Source organism: Podarcis melisellensis (assembly GCF_964234715.1).
Source record: "Podarcis melisellensis genome assembly, chromosome: 2".
Classification (NCBI taxonomy): domain Eukaryota; kingdom Metazoa; phylum Chordata; class Lepidosauria; order Squamata; family Lacertidae; genus Podarcis; species Podarcis melisellensis.
The window spans coordinates 107,410,172-107,430,735 of NC_138529.1; the positions used below are offsets into that span (position 1 = coordinate 107,410,172).

General features: G+C 45.0%; 1 protein-coding gene and 1 long non-coding RNA gene across 2 annotated transcripts in view; one reads left to right on the forward strand and one right to left on the reverse strand.

Annotated features, from left to right (window-relative positions):
• LOC309364603 (uncharacterized protein) overlaps positions 1–20,564 on the forward strand; it is a 220,111-nt gene that overhangs the window by 189,642 nt on the left and 9,905 nt on the right. The window lies entirely within an intron of this gene.
• Positions 15,134–18,584, reverse strand: LOC309365416. The gene is made up of 2 exons (XR_014166123.1): positions 15,765–18,584; positions 15,134–15,614 (listed from the first exon to the last, which is right to left on the reverse strand). It is a non-coding gene; the product is annotated as an uncharacterized lncRNA (long non-coding RNA).

The following is a 20,564-nucleotide window of genomic DNA, read 5'->3' on the forward strand; positions in this document are numbered from 1 at the left end:
AAATCAAATCACCATCACATAAATTCCGAATTACAAAGCCGAATTTTAAATTTTGTTGAGGGAACCCATATTTCAAGATCCGAAGGGGGATTCTGATCATCTTGCCACTGCGTTAATGTCCAAATCAGTCCAAACAAAGTTCATAATTCTATCCAGTCTTATCTTGCTGTTTCCACATCACATCTTGTTCATATATTTTCTCTTTTTCCTTTATGATCTCTTCTGATAGTCTTAAGCCGATAAACACCAATAATAATCCTGTGTGAATTTTTCCGTTCTTCCAGTCCTCAAGTCGAGATGCTTTCCATATATCATTGCCTTCATAGATAATAGTGCTCTTTCCATCATTAATTACAGAACTGTCGTTCTTAAGTCCCACTGAGGAGTTTCACCCACAATATAAAAACAGCTCTATTTCTCCTCTCAGACTTAAGTCCTCCGACAGAACTTCCCAATATGGCGACGGAATTTTTAACTGCGTCATTCCAAAGCCCTTATACATTCCACGCTCTTCTTAAAACATGCTTTGGTTCGAACGTTTATCTCCACACAACCTTAAATCCACAGCTTAAGTCCTTAAAACGACATTTCTGACTTGTGAGGGGGGGGGATTCTTGTTTAATCACATAAGGGAAAGAAAGGAAAGTTTTTTCCCCCTCCCCCATCAGTTCCTTTGCCATACCGAGTCTTGGCGTATCTTCTCATGATTTATACTTGTTCCTCCGACTCGTCTTGTTTTATCAGAGAACTCTTCTGTTAGCAGTCTTTACTCTCCCTTCTTCCTTGAAATATGTGCATTGGCTTCATCCAAATTGTTTCTTTTGAAGTTCTTGCAGCTAGTGGCGCGGATCAGAGACGGCGTCCAGGAGGCCAAAATCCCACAGGAGGGCATTTTGCCTAGTGCCCCCATCCCCACAAATTCGGGGGTGGTATAGGGCACAGCAGGCAAGGGCAGCCCCCCCCCAATCCTGGGGGGGTGGTAGGGAGGCTATTTACTCCCATCACAGCCTCGTGTGGGTCGGAGAGATGTTATTGTCAGCCATCTTCTGATGCGCCCCTAGTGGTCCCTGCACGTGTATCTCTCATGTGCCTTGAGAGCAATGGTGGAGGGACGGTCGGGGTGCTTAAAAGGAGGCTGTTGTTTCGTTAGGGGAGGAGTCTTAGCGGCATCGAACAGGAAGAGCCAAGCGCACCTACAGGATACATGTGCTTGCTACTCTTTATTGGAAGATGGGCAGTGGAAGTTCAAAGCAACGACGCTTAATTTGCTTTTGCCTAGAACTACGCTTTAGAAAACTGCTATCTGAACATCAGACATAGAACCTCACCTTATTTTAAGGTGGAAGAGGAAGAATTTGGCTTTCCCTCTTCTTGTGTGGATTTATAAATATTTTAATTTATTGAATTCCTGGAGATCGGGCTGCCAGGCTACTAGAGCTGTCAGGCTGTAGGAACTGTCAAACTGCAACTCGCGCTTTCTGGAGACATTGTAATTTTTTATCCTCTGCAAAGTAGAGGATCTGTTAGGTCTGCTGAACATTTGCAACTGTTATAAACTTGAAGGGACATTTTCTAATTTGAGACTGTATAAATTGTGACTTTTGAGATAAACATTGTGTCCCTCTAGAGGAAGATTGAAGTGGTGCTATGACTGGGGTTTTCCCCCCCATCTTTGGACTTGGGGATTTCCATGGGAACTGCAAACTGTGTGACTGACCTTGACACATAGACAGCAGTGGAATGAGAGGGAGGACAAGATCAATCAAAGCCAAAACACAACAGACTAGCATAATCTCACAGCTGCGCAGGTCATCTGTTCCTGCTATCCCTGTGGCACAAGAGGAAGATTTAGAACAAATAAGGCCTGAAGGAATGGCCACAGGAGGAGACTTTACTACAGTGCTAGATAAAATTTTTGAAAAATTAGATGGCCTAAGCAAGCAGGTGGCGGACCAATCATCTAAACTTGATCAAAACACAGCCAGTGTTAATAATTTGACTCAGCAAGTTAAGTCAAATGCAGAATCTATTGGGAAGCTATTGGAAGCCACTACAGCAAACCGTCAAACAGCTGAGGAGGCCAAACAGAAAGTAGAGGCCGTGCAATAGGAAATCAAACCTATGCGCAAACAGATTGGTGAACACCAGGCACATCTGTCTATGATTGATCTAAAATCGAGGGAAAATAATTTGAGATTGAGGTCAGTTCCAGAGCTTGAAAAGGAGGACTTAATTGAGTTTTTGACAAAAGAGTTTTCAGAATTTTGGTCATTGGAAGAGGACAAAGTCTTTAAAATTATAAGTGCATTCAGACTTGGAAGGGGAGGGAGGAAGGTCAGGTCAAGAGATTGCCTGATCTCCCTCAGAACGAAAGAAGAAAGAGATAAGATTCTGGGTGCGCATTTTCAAAAGACTCTTGAGATCCAGGACTTTAGAGTGGAAATTTACAAGGATATCCTGAAACATCTTCTGGAGCTTAGATCCAACTATGGAAATTTGGTAAAACTACTGAGAAGCATCTTCAGATGGGAGTTCCCCCAGGGACTATCTTTTAACTTTAGAGGGAAAAAAGTTAAAATCAAAACAGTTGAAGACAAGGATAATTTTTTGAGTAACTACGGAAAAGACCTTCAGAAAGGGACTGAAAAAGAACCAGGAGCCTCAGGATTTGAACCTTTGAGTTCATTACTTACACCTTTGGGTCTCGACGTGCAGGAGAAAGTGATACCACTGCCAAAAGGAGAAGAACTCTTGGGAGCAGGAGGAGGAAAATAGACATACTGCAACATGACTCTGCAACTATTAAGCTGGAACATTCATGGCTGTAACTCCCCTCAGAAGAGGAAGAAGATCTTTCACATATTAAAAAAGGAACAATTGGACTTAATTTGTTTACAGGAAACGCATGTGATTAGGCTCCATTGGAAGGTTTTAATGAACAAGAGGTTAGGCCAAGAATTTATTTCATCTGACAGAGTGAAGAAGAGAGGAGTTGTTATCTACGCAAAAGAGAGCCTAACACCAAAATTCCTTTTTAAAGATAAGCAAGGAAGAATTGTGGCAATTGAAATGCAAATACAAGGAGAAAAAAAATTGATTTTAGGAATTTATGCACCAAATGAGGGGAAGTTGGAATTTTATAAGAAGTTGCATGAGACAATGTTGGATTATATGGACTACAACAATATTATCATGATGGGCGATATGAATGGGGTGGTATCCACAAATATGGACAAGGCACAAAGACAAAACATAACAAAAGATGGCAGACTACCTAAAACCTTTTTTGATCTAACTGACAATATGGATTTGATTGACATTTGGAGAACAAAAAATCCCTTAGGGAGAGAAGGGACTTTTTTCTCTGAAGCCAAAATGACCTGGACTAGAATTGACCAAATATGGACAACTAGAGGACTGGCACCGAAGATTAGAAAGGTGGAAATCTGCCCCAAAACTTGCTCCGACCATAACGCCGTGAAGATGGAAATGAAACTAACATTAACTGGTTCCTTCAGATGGAAGATGAATGACACCCTATTAAGAGACCATGAGATTGTTAAGAAGGCCCAAAAGACCTTGAGAGACTACTTCGAAGTAAATTTGAAAACTACAGTTGAAAGAAGAGTAATCTGGGATGCAAGTAAAGCGGTCATGAGGGGGTTTCTGATACAACAGAATGTTATAAAAAAGAGAACCCAAAATGAGAAAAAAGATAAAATCTTGGAGAAAATGAAAGGAGAGAAAAAATTAAGATCGAAACCAAAGTCACAGGAGATTCTGAGAGAAATTAAATCAAGTACAATATTTGAAATTGACAAATCAGGAAATTGAGTGGAAAATTAAGCAAATGAGACAAAAGACTTTTGAATCAGCAAATAAATGTGGGAAACTGCTAGCGTGGCAGTTGAAAAAAAAGACAGAAGTTGAACACTGTTACAAATCTTGAGGTGGAAGGAAAAAAATCCAGAATCCTGTGGAGATCAGAAAGTGCTTCCAGAGATACTTCAAGCAACTCTATACTCAGGGGCCACAGAATGAGACTGTGATAGACCAATTCTTAAGAATAAATGGATTACAAAAAATATCTCAAGAAAATAAGACAATATTGAACTATAAAATAATAGAACAGGAGATTGAAGGTGCCATTCAAAATATGCAATTAGGCAAATCTCCAGGACTGGACAGATTAACCTCCAAGTATTACAAAACTTTGAAAGACTATTTGATTCAACCATTAAAGGATGTGTGCAATGAGATTCTGGAGGGAAAGAAGGCGCCGGAGTCGTGGAAAGAAGCTTTCATCACATTAATACCAAAATCTGAATCTGAAAAGACACAACTCAAGAACTACCGTCCCATATCCCTTTTAAATGTGGATTACAAAATTTTTGCAGATATTTTAGCTAACAGACTAAAAAGAGTTTTAATTGAAGTGATACATAAAGATCAGGCAATCTTTCTCCCAGGCAGACATCTTTCTGATAATACAAGGAACATTATTGACATTTTGGAGTTATTGCAAACAAATATTAATACAAAAGCAGTTTTAATTTTTATTGACACGGAGAAGGCCTTTGACAATATTTCTTGGAATTTTATGAAGAAAAATCATAAGGGAATGGAGTGGGACGGGGGTTTGAAAATGGTATAGAAGCAATTTATTCAGAACAAAAAGCAAAATTGATAGTTAATAATGTGGTGTCAGAAGAGTTCAGAATAGAAAAAGGAACACGACAGGGATGCCCTATCTCTCCATTGTTATTTATTTCGGTCCTGGAGGTGCTTTTGAACATGATTAGAAGGGACCAGCTGATCCAAGGAATTAAGGTCGGAGCTAAACAATACAAACTTAAGGCTTTTGCAGATGATTTGGTGTTGACATTACAGGAGCCAGAATCCAGTACGAAAAGGGTGTTAGAATTGATTCAAGAATTTGGTCATGTGGCAGGATTTAAATTGAACAAACAAAAAACTAAGGTTTTAGAGAAAAATTTGACAACAATAGAAAAAGAAAAGTTTCAGAAGGAGACAGACTTAACTGTGGTTAAGAAAGTGAAATACCTAGGGATTAACATGACGGTTAAAAATTTGAATTTATTTAAAGATAACTATGAGAAATGTTGGATAGAAGTCAAGAAAGACCTAGAAATTTGGTCAAAATTGAAGCTTTCCTTGTTGGGCCGGATCGCTGCTATAAAGATGAATGTATTGCCAAAAATGTTGTTTTTGTTTCAAACTTTACAGATTGTGGACAAGATGGATTGTTTCAAGAGGTGGCAAAGAGATATCTCTAAATTTGTCTGGCAGGGCAAAAAGCCCAGAATAAAATTTAAAATATTGACTGATGCTAAAGAAAGAGGGGGGTTTGTCCTGCCAGACATGAAGTTGTACTATGAATCAGCAGCATTCTGCTGGTTGAAAGATTGGCTGCTTCTTGAGAACACTGACATTTTGGACTTGGAAGAGTTCAATAATGCTTTTGGGTGGCATGCATATTTGTGGTATTAGTAAAAGCTAATAGAGCATTCAAAAACCATATTGTCAGGAAAGCTGTGTTTAATGTCTGGACAAGATATAAGGACCTATTGGAAAACAAGACCCCAAGGTGGCTATCACCTATGGAGGCCAAGGCTTTGAAAAAACTCAATATAGAGGCCAAGTGGCCGAAATATTGGGAGATATTAGAACAAGACCGAGACACATTGAGATTGCAGAGTTTTGAGAAATTAAAAGATAAAGTGCAAGACTGGTTACATTATCATCAAATTAGAGAGGCCTTTAACTTGGATAAAAAAATAGGCTTCCAGGTGGAAAAATCGAAATTAGAAACAGAATTGCTAGAACCCTAAACTAAGATACTTTCGAGAATGTACAACTTGCTGTTAAAATGGAATACTCAGGATGAAACAGTTAAATCAGCTATGATTAAATGGGCACAGGACATTGGTCATAACATTATGTTTGCTGACTGGGAAAAGTTGTGGACCACCGATATGAAGTTTATGGCATGTAATGCCTTAAGAGAAAATATTATGAAAATGATCTATAGGTGGTACATGACCCCAGTCAAGCTTGAAAAAATTTATCACCTGCCTGATAACAAATGTTGGAAATGTAAAGAAACTGAGGGAACATTCTTTCACCTTTGGTGGACATGCCCAAAGGTTAAGGCTTTCTGGGAAATGATCTATAATGAACTAAAAATGGTATTTAAACTTACCTTTCCTAAGAAACCAGAGGCCTTCCTTCTGGGCATTGTCGGCCAATTGGTGCCAAAGAAAGATAGAACATTCTTTATGTATGCAACAACCGCAGCAAGAATACTCATCGCAAAGTATTGGAAGACACAAGATTTGCCCACTCTGGAAGAATGGCAGATGCAAGTGATAGACTATATGGAACTGGCAGAAATGACTGGCAGAATCCGAGACCTGGGAAAAGAGTCGGTGGAAGAGGACTGGAAGAAGTTCAAAGAATATCTCCAAAAGCATTGTAAAATGTTTGAATGTTAAAATGATGTCGGATAGAAAGATAACATGGCATTAGTGACATGGTAAAAAGAAAAATGCAAAAATGTTTTAAAAGAAAAGGGTGTAAAGGCCAGAGTAATATTATGTCAAAACCAAACAAAATGATATAAAGGGATTAAGTTATAAAGAACATGTGAAAATGGACTTAAAAAGAAAGGGAAAATCGAAGACATAATAGGTTGAAATTTATAATATTGATTAAGATTGGAAAGAGGGTAAGGAGCTGCTGAATTTGATTGTGTAAAGGGGAATGCAGGAAAGGGAGACGTGAGGAAGTCAGGAAAGAGGGTTATAAAGATAAGAATCCAAAAACTAATTTTTTTCTTTTATCTTCTTTCTTATTTTTTCTGTTATAGGCTCTTTATTGTGGTTTTTATTATATTGCTCTTTATTGTATTTTTTTCTGTTTTGTTCGATTGCAATATTTGTTTTATTACATAAAATCAAAATAAATATCTTTTTTAAAAAAAGGAAGATGGGCAGTGGAAGTGGCATATGCTTGTGCTAAAAACAGATCTAATGAAGATTAAGTTAATTACAACCTTTTTTAAAATTCATATTCTTTATTGATTAAAAAAATTACATGTCTATACAAATATGTACTATCTCTTAACAGGTAGAAAATTAGAAAATAGAAAATTTATAAATAAAAAATAAAGAATTAATACAGATAAGAAACCAAGAAATAATAGTAAGAAAAAAAGAAAGTTATTTACATAGTAAAAGTACTCTTCAACACAATCATTCCCATCCCGCTCATTCTACTGTTTGATATAACATTCTTTTTTACACAGGCTTACATTATATAATACCATTTCTTTCTGCTTTGTATACATTCCTTTGATCTTTTTCTTTACAAATATCACTCAATTTCTGCTCATATGGAGTTATTTGTACAATAAAGTTTTACATAATTCTTAAATGTTACCCATTCTCTAGATATTTTTTGTTTCCATATTCCTCTAACTGATCTCATCAGTTTTGCTAATTGTAGATCAGAGCTTGCAGGGCAGCAGCTGAAGAAGGAGCAAAAAGGGTTTTCTTGTGTGTGTGTTTCTTTGTGGCTGATTAGCTGCTCTCCCTGTGCAAAGGTCAGAGGGGGCAGGGTTTCTGTTGAGGTAGGTGATTAGCTGTGGGAGGAGCATGATTTGCTTTTCATATGTATAAAAATGTTTATTTCCTGGCCCACCTCCCATCACTGTGGAGAGAGCAGGGTCGGCCTGACATCCATCAGTTCTCTGGCTCCGACAGCGGCCATCCAGGTATTTCTGCAAAACTCACAATCAGGACATGAAGGCGAGAGCCACCCTCTCTTTTTGACCCCACCCTGTCTGAGGAAATCCCGTATACAAATAGCCAATTCAATTTCCTAGCTGCTAACCTTTATGTGGCCAAAATGGAACCCTTCCTCCAAGGAAGAGGGAGGTACCAGTAACCTTGAGGCAGCTCCGTTGGTTACGTATATCCAATAAATTTTTAGGTGGGGGGAAAGATAGCCAAAGCCACGCAATGAGAACTGGACAGGGTCAGTGGATACAGAAAACTGGCTGTGGGGTGGAGGGTTGGTATACAGCAGGAATGGAAAACTGGAGAGGGATGGATAGCAATGGAGTGTGCTTGGAAAAGGTAATGTTTTGGATCAGAAGCACTCAGTGCCTCAGCATTTTCTTCCAGGTTTTTACTGGACAGGCTGCTCTGGTGCTTATCACTGGAGACAGAGAGAGTACCTTGCCTTCAACTTCTTCTCAATGGCAGCATTCACCTCCCATCATCCACAGCCATAGATGGCGATTGCTGAGCCTGATGGGGGTTGTAATTCAGCAACATCTGGAGGGCCAGAGGTTCCCACACTTACCTGCAGGCTCCGGCCTAAGACCGAGATCATCAGAGTTGGGTCCTTGTTGACTAAGAGCACCGGGGATGATGGGAGTTGCAGTCCAACAACATCTAGGGACCCAAGATTGAATGACACCGGCATGTAGGATATATTGTTGCCTAGGCTAAGCAGTCCTGGGTCTTGGGAGGAGGCCACACATACACCACCTTGAGTTTCATGATGGAAGAAGGGAAAGATATGGCAGCAGAAAAGTAGAATGTTTCTTAAATAAATCAAGGCCCATGGTTGCTTTTTGCTGAGCCCTGCTATATAGGCCTGCAGGATTCCGTCTCATGTTGGATTTTGGGCAGGGGGAAGTGTGTTGCCAGGATACTTTTTTCATCCTGCTTGCATTCTTTGTGTATAAAGAATGTAAACCATTTTAACTGGTTTTAATAGCGTTCTGATACTGCTTTTAACTGCTGAGGGTGGGGCTTTATAGTGAAGGGTGGCAACAAAATAATAATCTGAATACAGTGCTCTGCATTGGGATGCAAAAGGGGCAAGCTAGGATGAGTTTCGTTTGCCTAACTGGGCTCCCAAAATTGTTTCCTCTGGTAATGACACACGGCATGAGCCTCACAGAAGTGAGTGAAAAGCAAAATGAAAGCTATTCAATTAGCTAACCTTGACCATAGCAGAAATGCATTTTCCCACCTTCCCTTGAAAAAGCCTTGCCCTACAATGCTGTGTCAGAAGCTGTCCATGGCAACGATCCCAGATCTCAGAAGGCAGGCAGTGGGGACGAGTGCTGTGTTGCCCTGTGAGAAACACAAAACGGCACTGGAGGCTGCCATTGTGGGCTCCATTGTGTTCACTGTCACCCCTGATTGCTTGCCTTCTCCACATCCACGCCACATTTAAATCACTCTAGTACCACTTCAGTCAGTCATAAAAGGTAAAGGTAAAGGTACCCCTGCCCGTACGGGCCAGTCTTGACAGACTCTGGGGTTGTGCGCCCATCTCACTCAAGAGGCCAGGGGCCAGCGCTGTCCGCAGACACTTCCGGGTCACGTGGCCAGCGTGACATCGCTGCTCTGGCGAGTCAGAGCTGCACACGGAAACGCCGTTTACCTTCCCGCTAGAAAGCGGTCCCTATTTATCTACTTGCACCCAAGGGTGCTTTCGAACTGCTAGGTTGGCAGGCGCTGGGACCGAGCAGCGGGAGCTCACCCCGCCGCGGGGATTCGAACCGCCGACCTTTCGATCGGCAAGCCCTAGGTGCTGAGGCTTTAACCCACAGCGCCACCCACGTCCCTTCAGTCAGTCATGGATTCCCCCAAAGCATTCTGGGAGCTGTAGTGAGTCTGGCTGGCTGTTGCTGTTGCTGCTTGTCACTGTTCCCTGTTTCTGTGTGTCTGTGAGGAGAATACAGGACACTGCAAAAGACACAGGGTGCTATAAGCCAGACAGAGAGTGATCCCTCCCTATACATGTAAATAGAGAGACTTCGGTTCAGGAGATTTCTGTATAAAGAACTCTTTATAGAGGGGAAAATAGGGACTAAGTGAGGTTGGAGTGGAACTGTTATGTACTGAAGTTCTCACCCTGGGCCAGCAGGGGGGTACTGTAGGTAATTTTCACTCAGGTCCGCGTCAGTTATTTTAGGTGGGAACCCCTGGGTTGTTGTTGCTACAATGTTGACAGCTGGCTGCCTATAAAAGCAGGCCGGCTGAGCTGTTTGCTGTTCAGTTTCTATTCCAGCTTACAAAATAAAGAGCTGCTTTGGAGAAATCGCTGTGTCGTCTGCCATGTCTACCCACTATTTAACACTGGCGACGAGGATGGGATCGGTGGACATCAGAGCACAGCCAGATGCGGCCATCCTCTGAACTGAGCTGAATCACTGAGCTGAATCACAGAGCGAAATCACTGGACAGAACCAATTCAGAGCTGACCGTTCTGGCGAGAGCACTGTGTTCCATCCATTGCCCTTCTCTCCGGCATCAGAATCATGGCTTCACTTGTGCCTCTACTGCCGTTTGCACCAGCCTCTGAATCATGGGACTCCTACCTCGCTCGGTTTGACTGCTACCTCCAAGCCAACGAGCTGACAGCAGTATCAAAGGATCGGAAGCGGGGCCTATTCCTCAGCCTCTGTGGGCCTGAGGTGTTTGAGACGCCCCGAGCATTGGTTGAGCCTGAAGCAGTCCAGGCAACACCATGGGACACAATCCAAGAGAAGCTCCGCAACCACTACGCACCAAAGCTGTCCAAGATTGCTGCCCGCCATGCGTTTTACCACCGGAACCAGGCAGAAGGGGAGTCAATCAGCAACTACACCACTGCCCTCTGACAGGCTGCCATGCACTGTGAGTTCCGAGACTTAGACGATGCCCTGATGGATCAAATCGTCTGCGGGGTCCGGGACATCCATCTGCAACGGCGTCTCCTCGCCAAGCCAGACCTCACACTACAGAAAGCCATTGAGGAGGCTGTGGCCTCAGAAGCTGCTGAACGCTCCGCCCAGGAGATCCGCAAGGCCAGCAGCCCGTGTCTTGCTAGGAAGCCAGTTCCGGTGCATCATGAAGAGGCCAGCAGTGATGAGGCATCCTCCAGTGAAGACGATGACGTGCATCAGACAAAGCGGGAGCGCAGGAAGTGTTCCAACAGAAGACCAAGGGCCAACCGGAATGTGCCGGCTGCGGAGGCAACCATTCCCGTGCCAAGTGTCGATTCAGAGACGCCATCTGTCAGACGTGTTCCAGAAGGGGCCACATCACTAAGGTCTGCCGATCGGCTCCGTCTGACACCCCCCCTTCACCGACTCGCAAGTCCAAGTCTTCACTCCAGTCTGCCAAGGAAAGCTGTTTCGCTCTCACCAACTGCCGCTGCCCGTCTGGAACCACGATTGGCCAAACCGACTCACCTACACGACGCAAGCTGAACGTCACGGTGCTCAATGAAGGAGCTCCATGTGACATGGAGATTGACACCGGGTCTGCCCTGTCCATCGTGTCTTGGAGCACCATCAAAAGACTGGTACCCAGAGTGTCCAAAAGGCAACTCAACTCTCACCGCGTACACCTGAGAGACTACCAGGGAAACGACATTCCCGTGGTAGGCGTTGGCCGGTTCCGGATTGCCTTCAAGGATTTTTCGGGCCTGTTCCGACTGGTGGTGGTTGAAGGTCAGCGGCCAAGCCTCCTAGGGCTAGACTGGTTTGATGCCCTCGGCCTGGAAGTCACCGGCATCAACTGCATCTCTAATGCAGAGACTGAGGGTCTGGTCAAAGACTTTGCCGAGGTTTTTGATGGCACTTTGGGGCAATATACAGGTACGCCCATCTCCTTTAGCCTTGATCCATCAAGCTAAAGCCACGCCGGGTTCCCTTTGCTCTCAAGGCTAAGGTGGATGAACAACTGGACAAGCTGATAGCCCAAGGAGTTTTGGAGCCGGTGGACCACGCCAAGTGGGAAACCCCCATCGTCACGCCTGTCAAGCCAGACGGGTCAGTGAGAATCTGCGCCGACTACAAGTGCACGATCAACAAGGCAATTTAGCAGCACGCTTATCCGGTTCCTGTTGTCCAACACCTGCTGCATTCCCTGGGTGAGGGTAAGGTCTTCGCTAAGCTGGACCTTGCCCAAGCCTATCAACAACTGCCTGTCGATGATGCCACTGCTGAAGCCCAGATGATCGTCACCCACCGAGGGGCATTCCGTTGCCGCCGGTTGCAGTTCGGGGTGAGTGTGGCTCCTGGCATCTTCCAAAGCCTTATGGAGCGTCTCTTGCAAGGGCTTCTGGGCGTGGTACCATATTTTGATGACGTCTTGGTGTCCACAGACTCACACCAGCAGCTGTTCGAGCGCCTCCGTGCCGTCTGACCAGGTTCCAAGAGGCCGGGCTCAATGTAAAGAGGGAGAAGTGCCAGATCGCCTTTCCACAGGTAGAGTTCCTGGGCTATCTTATCGATGCCTCCGGCCTTCACCCGACCACATCCAAGATCCGCACTATCCAGCAGGCCCCCATCCCAAAGAACAAGACGGAGTTGCAGGCGTTCCTGGGGCTGCTGAACTTTTATAACATGTTCCTGCCCCACAAAGCCACGGTGGCTGAGCCTCTTCACCGACTCCTCAGCACAAAGACACCTTGGTCCTGGGGTCATCGGGAGATGGCGGCCTTCAACACGGTCCTTTCATCGGACAGTGTGCTGATACAGTACAGTGAAGCCAGGCCGCTGGTCCTTGCCTGTGACGCCTCACCTTTTGGCATCAGCGCTGTCCTTAGTCACCATTTTCCAGACGGAAGAGAAGCACCGCTCGCCTACTTTTCCAGGACACTATCTCCAACGGAACGGAATTACAGCCAGCTTGACAAGGAGGCACTGGCACTTGTGGCTGGAGTGAAGAGGTTCCATGAATACCTCTATGGCAGGACTTTTGACCTCATCACTGACCACAAGCCGCTCCTGGGCCTCCTCGCTGGTGATAGTCCAACTCCACCGGTCCTCTCGCCCCGCATGCTGCGATGGACTGTTTTCCTGGCTGCCTACCACTACCGGCTGGTCCATCGCCCGGGGAAATCGATGGGCCATGCCGACGCCCTCAGCCGTTGCCCTCTTCCAGCGTTTGTGGAAGACCCGGCTCCAGCTTCATCGCTCCTTCTGATTGAGGATCTTCCGGCAGCGCCTGTATCGGCTGCCACTGTGGCCTCCGCGTCTGCCCAGGATCGCACCATCAGCCGTGTGCTCAACTGGGTGTGGAGGGGGTGGCCACAAGGGCCTTTTGCATCGGAGTTCCAGCCCTTCGCAACCAGACAACATGAACTTTCCGCTCATCGCGGCTGTCTGCTGTGGGGAGACCGTGTCGTGATTGCCCAAAGACTCCGTCAACGCGTTCTGGAGGCTCTGCATGTTGGCCACCTGGGAATTGTCAAAATGAAGGCGTTGGCTCGGTGTTACGTCTGGTGGCCTAACATGGACGATGCCATCACTGCCTGGGTGTCCGCCTGTCAAGCGTGCCAAGAATCGAGGCCTGCACCACCGGCAGCTCAGGGACACACCTGGGAGACGCCAAAGACACCCTGGTCGAGGATGCACATCGATCTGGCTGGCCCCTTTCACGGACGGACCTTTATGGTAGTGGTGGACGCCTATTCCAAATGGCTGGAGGTGGCCCTGATGCCCTCCACCACTACCGAGGCCGTCATCCGGGTGCTGCAAGGCCTGTTTGCGACACATGGGTATCCTGATGTCCTTGTCTCCGACAATGGACCGTAGTTCACGTCAGGCACTTTTGAGCGGTATCTTTTGGGACTGGGCATCCGCCATGCCCTAACGGCACCCTTTCATCCATCCAGCAACGGGCAAGCGGAGAGAATGGTGCGCTCGGCAAAAGAGGCACTGGCGCGCCTGGACCGAGGAGACTGGCACGAGCGGGTCGCCGAATACTTGTTCGTGCAACACATCACCCCTCATGCAGCCACAGAGCGGAGTCCTGCTGAACTGCTTATGGGCCGCCACCTCAGGTCACCGCTCGACCGGCTGCACCCGGACTTTGCCGTGGCCGAACCCCCAGGCTCTGCCAATGCGCCACAGTCATTTGTTCCAGGAAACCAGGTCTTTGCCCGGAACTATGTGGGGGACATTCCTTGGGTGCCAGCCACAGTAGTGGGAGTCACTGGACCTCGCTCGTACCAGGTGGCACTCGAAGACAGACGCTTGTGGCTCCGGCACATAGACCAGCTTAGGCGCAGTGTTGGGGACTTGGACACTACCGTGGTGCCCCCAACTGCGCTTGTGGCTCCAGAAGAGACACTTACAGATGGCGAGGATCCATCTACACCTCCCTCGCAAACTGCCAGCATGGAGCCGAACCAAGCTGCTTCAGAGGGTCTGCCAGACTTCCCACAGACTCAGACCACTCCACTTGCGGAGGCTCCACCCACAGCAGCGGATCCAGGGGATTTGGTTTCAACGCCACCTAGGGTCGCACCACAGCCTCAGCAAGAATTGTGTGGCCCCCCGGACTTGGCTATCAGTCCCCGGCGGTCTGGCAGAGTTTCCAAGCGCCCAACTTATTTAAAGGACTATGTTGTTGGACATATATCACTGTTGGTCTAAGTATGGGAAATGTAACCGATATGCTTTTGTGCTTAATTGAACCATTACGTGTAGTGCTGTATATAAGAAAACCATTACGATTGTAACTAATGCCTTATCTCGGTGGAGAGGGGTGTTATGTACTGAGGTTCTCACCCTGGGCCAGCAGGGGGATACTGTAGGTAGTTTTCACTCAGGTCCGCGTCAGTTATTTAAGGCAGGAACCCCTGGGTTGTTGTTGCTACAATGTTGACAGCTGGCTGCCTATAAAAGCAGGCCTGCTGAGCTGTTTGCTGTTTAGTTTCTATTCCAGCTTACAAAATAAAGAGCTGCTTTGGAGAAATCGCTGTGTCGTCTGCCATGTCTACCCACTATTTAACAGGAACCATGTTTGTTTAAATATGACAATGGAAAATATGCTCTCCATTTAAATTTTTATTAAAATAATTCATTCAGTTACCCAGAAGAGTCATTAGGCTTTTTTTGCTGTAAGGTACTTCATACATTTTAAGAAGTGGGTCATGAAACCCTTGATCCCGCTCCTTAAAATACCAAATGGGATTCCTAAATAAATATGAATGGGCCGGGGCTGCACAAAAATTGTTATTTTGTACTGCAGCCCACATTTCAGAATAACAGATAGGCACCATACTGAAATTTCTGTAACTGCTCCAGAGAGACTTGTTTTTTAAAATGTTTTTATTAAATTCTTGGGTACACCCAGAGTCTCTGTTTTCAAGTCACAGAATCCTTCAAACAAGTCAGTCCTATTCAGAGTGAGACAGTACTGTTCTAGGCAATATGGAGTTGGGGAGGGGGGAAGAAAAGTGGGAAGAGAGAGGGAAGGAAAGCGGGAAAGATATAAACATTTCATTCATTTCTATAGTATGTGAGCTTTTGTGTCAACGTCAGGTAAACAAGTATTTTATTTTTATTGGCAGTGGGAGAGACCAGAGGGCTCAGGAAGGTGGTTGGTTGCAGGATATTCGTCAAAGCAATGCCCAGTCTCTGTGGTGTTTGAGAGTGACCCCCCAATGGCTGTTCACACATGCGAGGGAGCCATTGCCTGCTGCAGTCAGCATGTGGCGACCGTGTGTGTGAAGGGACAGAATACCCAAATCCTGTCTGTGAAATCACCCCAGGCTTCAATAATGAACCAGGCCTCAAAACTGTCCAAAACTCCTGAAGAAGTGTGCATGCACACGAAAGCTCATACCTAGAACTAACTTAGTTGGTCTTTAAGGTGCTACTGGAAGAAATTTTTTGTTTTGACTATGGCAGACCAACACGGCTACCTATCTGTAACCAAAACTCCTTTTGTCTTCTAAAAATCCAAAACAGCTTTTCTCTGCTCTTCTCTGCTTTTCTCACAAGATGCTGTGGCAAAAGGCAAAATGTTACTTTTAAAGGCTAATGAATAGGCTCTGTCATTGCCAAGAGTACTCAGGCCTGAGAAACGAATCTTATCTCATTTGGTTGCAACATCTTGGACATGCTTAACCACCAGGGCTCCTCGACCCACCCCCTCAGCTTCTCATTCCCCCTTTCCTGGGAAGAGTCCAATAGTCCCAAGACAGCTTTCTGTTCATGATCAGAGGAACTCATGGGGCAGGACTCCTGGAAAAGGAGGAGAAAGGAGGAGAGAACTGGAAAGGGGTATATATGCTTGTGCACAGGACTGTCAACTTCGTGCATGCTTTTTGTGACTTATCACACTTGCTCCTTCTACCAGTTCATGAATGGTAGAAATAAAAAGCCTTTCTCTGAAACTATTCCTTGAGTGTCTGTTGACTCCCACTTCCCTTTCCCAGGCGCAATATTTTTCCCACCTGAGGGCAAAGCCTGATAAGGCTACATGTGTGTCTAAAATCCCAGGAGGCAGAGACCCAAATCTGGACCGAGACAAGGGGATGGCAGATCTCTAGCTAGGGACTGACCTGTGGGAATGTTTAGAAAGGCAGGAGAGGATATATTATTTGATGATATCCATAGTAACTAGCGTTAACAAGTTCTATATCTTAGCATAATTCAAACATTCTCCTTTTCAAATTTGCACAGCTGTACGCTTGTTGCAGGCCCATCTGAGCCTCACTATTTAAGATTCCTGATAAGATCCCTTGTTATCCCTCTTTAAAAGTGTAGACACGACAATCTTATTAAAATCAGTATACAGGTAGTTTATTCATTTTCATTCAGTTCACAATTAGATTCCTGAAGGCAGGCTTATGTTACAAAAGTATATATATATCTATACATAAACTATAAACTATAATCTAAGGGAGTTAGTCCCAAGTGATTGCGATTCAGCAGTCACTTTTCCTAACACATAGAAAAAAACAAAATGGAGAAGAAAGAATGAAGCACACCCAGAATAGGCCACACCTATTTCAAGTCACATGTAGAGGAAGCGCTTGTCCCAGCTCAGGAGGAAACAGGAAGTTTTCTCCTGGGTTGTACAAAGCATCCCCTAGCATGTCCACTCTAGGAATGTTGTACCTGACTGCTACGAATTTCATGTCCCACAGACCCAAGCTCCTCCTGCCCACTGACCAGAAAATATCCCCCACAAAAAAAGCCCACCCTGAGATTCCTTCTTCTTTCGCTCTCCAATTTTATAAATTGCTTAATAAAAAATTGTGGTGTTGCCCTCATTGTGAATAAGTGAGGTTCATAGACACAGAATGAAAGAGTTGGAGGGGGCTAAGTGGGTCATCTAGCCGAACCCCCTGCAATGCAGGAATCTTTTTGACAAGGTGGGGCTTGAACCCACAACCCTCAGAGTCTCATGCTCTACCAACTGAGTTATCCCAGGACTCGGATCAAATTCAGCTGGTAGGATTGCAAGGAATCGGGAGCAAAGCTTTTGTATGAATATATTACCTCAAGTTATTCTGATGCTCCCAAATGCACTGGTACAAATAATTTTTCAGGTTGAAAAAGTGGTATAATTACTTCTGTTATTATTATTCTCCAGGCAATTTGGATGACTTCCAGCAAAATATAAAAACATAATAAGACATCAGACATTAAAAACTTCCTGATTCTGCTTCTTTGACAGAAGCCGACAGGGAACCAGGCAGAGGGAACCAGGCAGAGGGCCTTCTTGGTAGTGGCACCCACTCTGGAATGCTCTCCTGTCAGATGTCAAGGAAATAAGCATCTATCTGACTTTTATAAGACATCTGAAGGCAGCCCTGTATGGAGAAGTTTTAATGTTTGATGCTTCATTGGTTTTTTAAAAAATATTCTGTTGGGAGCTGCCCTAGTGGCTGGGGAAACCCAGCCAGATGAGTGGTTGTAATATTAATATTATTATGCTTACTTGAATAAGGTTTCCTGGAAGCCGCCGGAGGGGAGAGGTTCTTGGACTCCTCGCAGGCTTGGCCACCATGAGGAGACAGTGCTGGGATTCCTGCATTGAAGGCGGTTGGACTAGACGGCTCTCAGGGTGCCCTTCCATCTCTATGATTCTAACAGGGACTAGATGGGCTTGATCAAACTACAGGGCTCTTCATGTGATCTGTCTGTGCATGTAGACGAGTGTTTTTCTTTTTGTGTGTGTGTGTGTGTGTGTGTGTGTGTGAGAGAGAGAGAGAGAGAGAGAGAGAGAGAGAGAGAGAACCTTCAGGGAGAGGCCCCTGTCTCTTTTTTGCAACTAGGTTGAATCAGCTGCAATACCCCCACACTTGACCCACCGCTTTCCTGCCTGCTCTGTCTCCACCCCCAACCCCAATTATGGGTATTGCATTGCACCCCCCCCCAAAGCTTGCTGCACCCCGAGGCGCTTTGCACTCACCGGATTCCTTGCGTGACAAGGACACTGCACGAGGGCAGAGGGGGCGGGACAGCTGTTCTAATTAAGCCGCGCCCCCTTTCTCAAATCAGTATGGAGCAGCCCCACCCTCTCTTTCTCTGTCTCTCTCTAGCAGCTTGCTAGAGAGCCTCTCTCTAGGCTTTAACCCTGAAAGCAACGAGCCTCTGTTCCCTGTACTCGAAGCCCAGGTTCCCTCCCTTCTCTCCCCATTGGCTGGTTACTGCAATTATCCCTCCCCCAGATATCCTGCCTCCCAGGCGGGGGCTCCCATTCCCGCCCCCGCTGCCCAGGGTCGCTGCCACCATCTCCAGGATTTCGGGTGAGAGCAAAGCCAGCGGCGGGGAAGGGGCTTGGCAAGGGGTGGGGGGTCCAGGATGAGAAGCCCCGGGACGGGGAGAAGAAGAGAAGGGAGGAAAGGGAGCTGGTCTTTTTAATGGGGCCTTGAAGGTGGAGGGGGGGGGGTTCCACTGTGGAACGAGAGAAGCTTCCTTCTGCCCAGATCTGGGGCAATGGGAGTTGCAGGGAAGGAGGCGGGAAAGGGGAGAGGGTTGGGTATTGCAGACCAGCCTCGCCATAGTAGTAATAATAGTAATAATAATCTGATATTTATACCCCGCCCCCATTTTCTGGGTTTCCCCAGCCACTCTGGTCGGCTTCCAACAAAATAAGAAACACCAAAAACATCCAAGTCTTCTGTTTTGTAGAGGACATGGGGACATGGATTGCTGGATGGCAGAGGGAGAAAGAGGGAAAGATGGGGAGGAAAACAAAGGCAGGGGGGTCCTGGCAGGAAGAAGGAAGGGCTGAGGCCTCCTCCAAAGAGCTCTTTGTTCCTTGAACTCCTTGCATAAAGTAGTGGGGGCGGGGCCGGATTGAGGTTTGATGAGGCCCTAAGCTACTGGAGGTAATGGGGCCCTTTATAGATCCAGCTGTCCTTTGTCAACAACAAATTGTTGCTGGTTTTTGCGTAGAATATAGGCTGTGTGGTAATTTATGGACCTAATAGGTATCTAAAACCATTTGCACAGAACAGAGTATGTATTTTCTCAAGGTAATTGTTGAACTGAAATACAATTATGAAGTATATTAATAGTGAAATAATTATTAAGCTCTAACTTAAAATGATTTTGTTATTTATAACAAACTTAATAATGCAAACACATTGGCATTTGGCAATAACAAAAGTTCCTTTAGAAACACAATTTACAAAGACTCCTAATCTAGTCCTAGAAACTTGCTATAATAATAGGTGTAAATATATGATGCAAACTACTAATAATTATAAATAGCATTATTAACATGAAATTAATTGTTATAACCTGTACAATGCAATTGTAGTTAATACAATGCATTTTTTTATATAAGTATCAATATTACCATAATAGTCCACATTCTTCATTGGGACAGCAGACCTTTGTACCCTGTTACACTTAGTGAGTGTAAAAGACAGTATTTCTAGTAATATGTCGCATTACAAATAATAGCAATGCTATACACAACTGTACATAAAAATTATTTTACAGGAATAATTGTATTACTGCATCTAACCAATACCCATTCAACTGTATAATTTTATCATGATTCATTGTGTACTGTGTATACAAACAGTACAGAAACATGATCTAAATTACAATACTTTCCTTCTTGCCTTTGCCAAAGCAAAGTCACTGAGGATATCATCAAATGATAAACTGTTTAGCTTGTCACTTTCTATGTACATGAGGCTGAAGTAACATAATTTATCTTGAGACATTGTTGTTCCAAATTCATTTTTTATCTTCTTCAGTCAAGAAACGGATCTTTACAAATGGCAATTTGCAATCATCATTCAGAGGAACATTCTCAGAATTGCTTCTACATTAGGGAATGCTGATTGGACGTTGTTGTTGTTGTTTAGTCATTTAGTCATGTCTGACTCTTTGTGACCCCATGGACCAGAACACGCCAGGCACTCCTGTTTTCCACTGCCTCCTGCAGTTTGGTCAAACTCATGTTAGTAGCTTTGAGAGCACTGTCCAACCATCTCATCCTCTGCATATAAGTTAAATAAGCAAGGAGACAATATACAGCCTTTCCGTACTCCTTTCCCTATTTTGAGCCAATCAGTTGTTCCATATCCAGTTCTAACTGTTGCTTCTTGTCCCACATAGAGATTTCTCAGGAGACAGATGAGGTGGTCAGGCACTCCCATTTCTTTAAGAACTTGCCATAGTTTGCTGTGGTCCACACAGTCAAAGGCTTTTGCGTAGTCAATGAAACAGAAGTAGATGTTTTTTCTGGAACTCTCTAGCTTTCTCC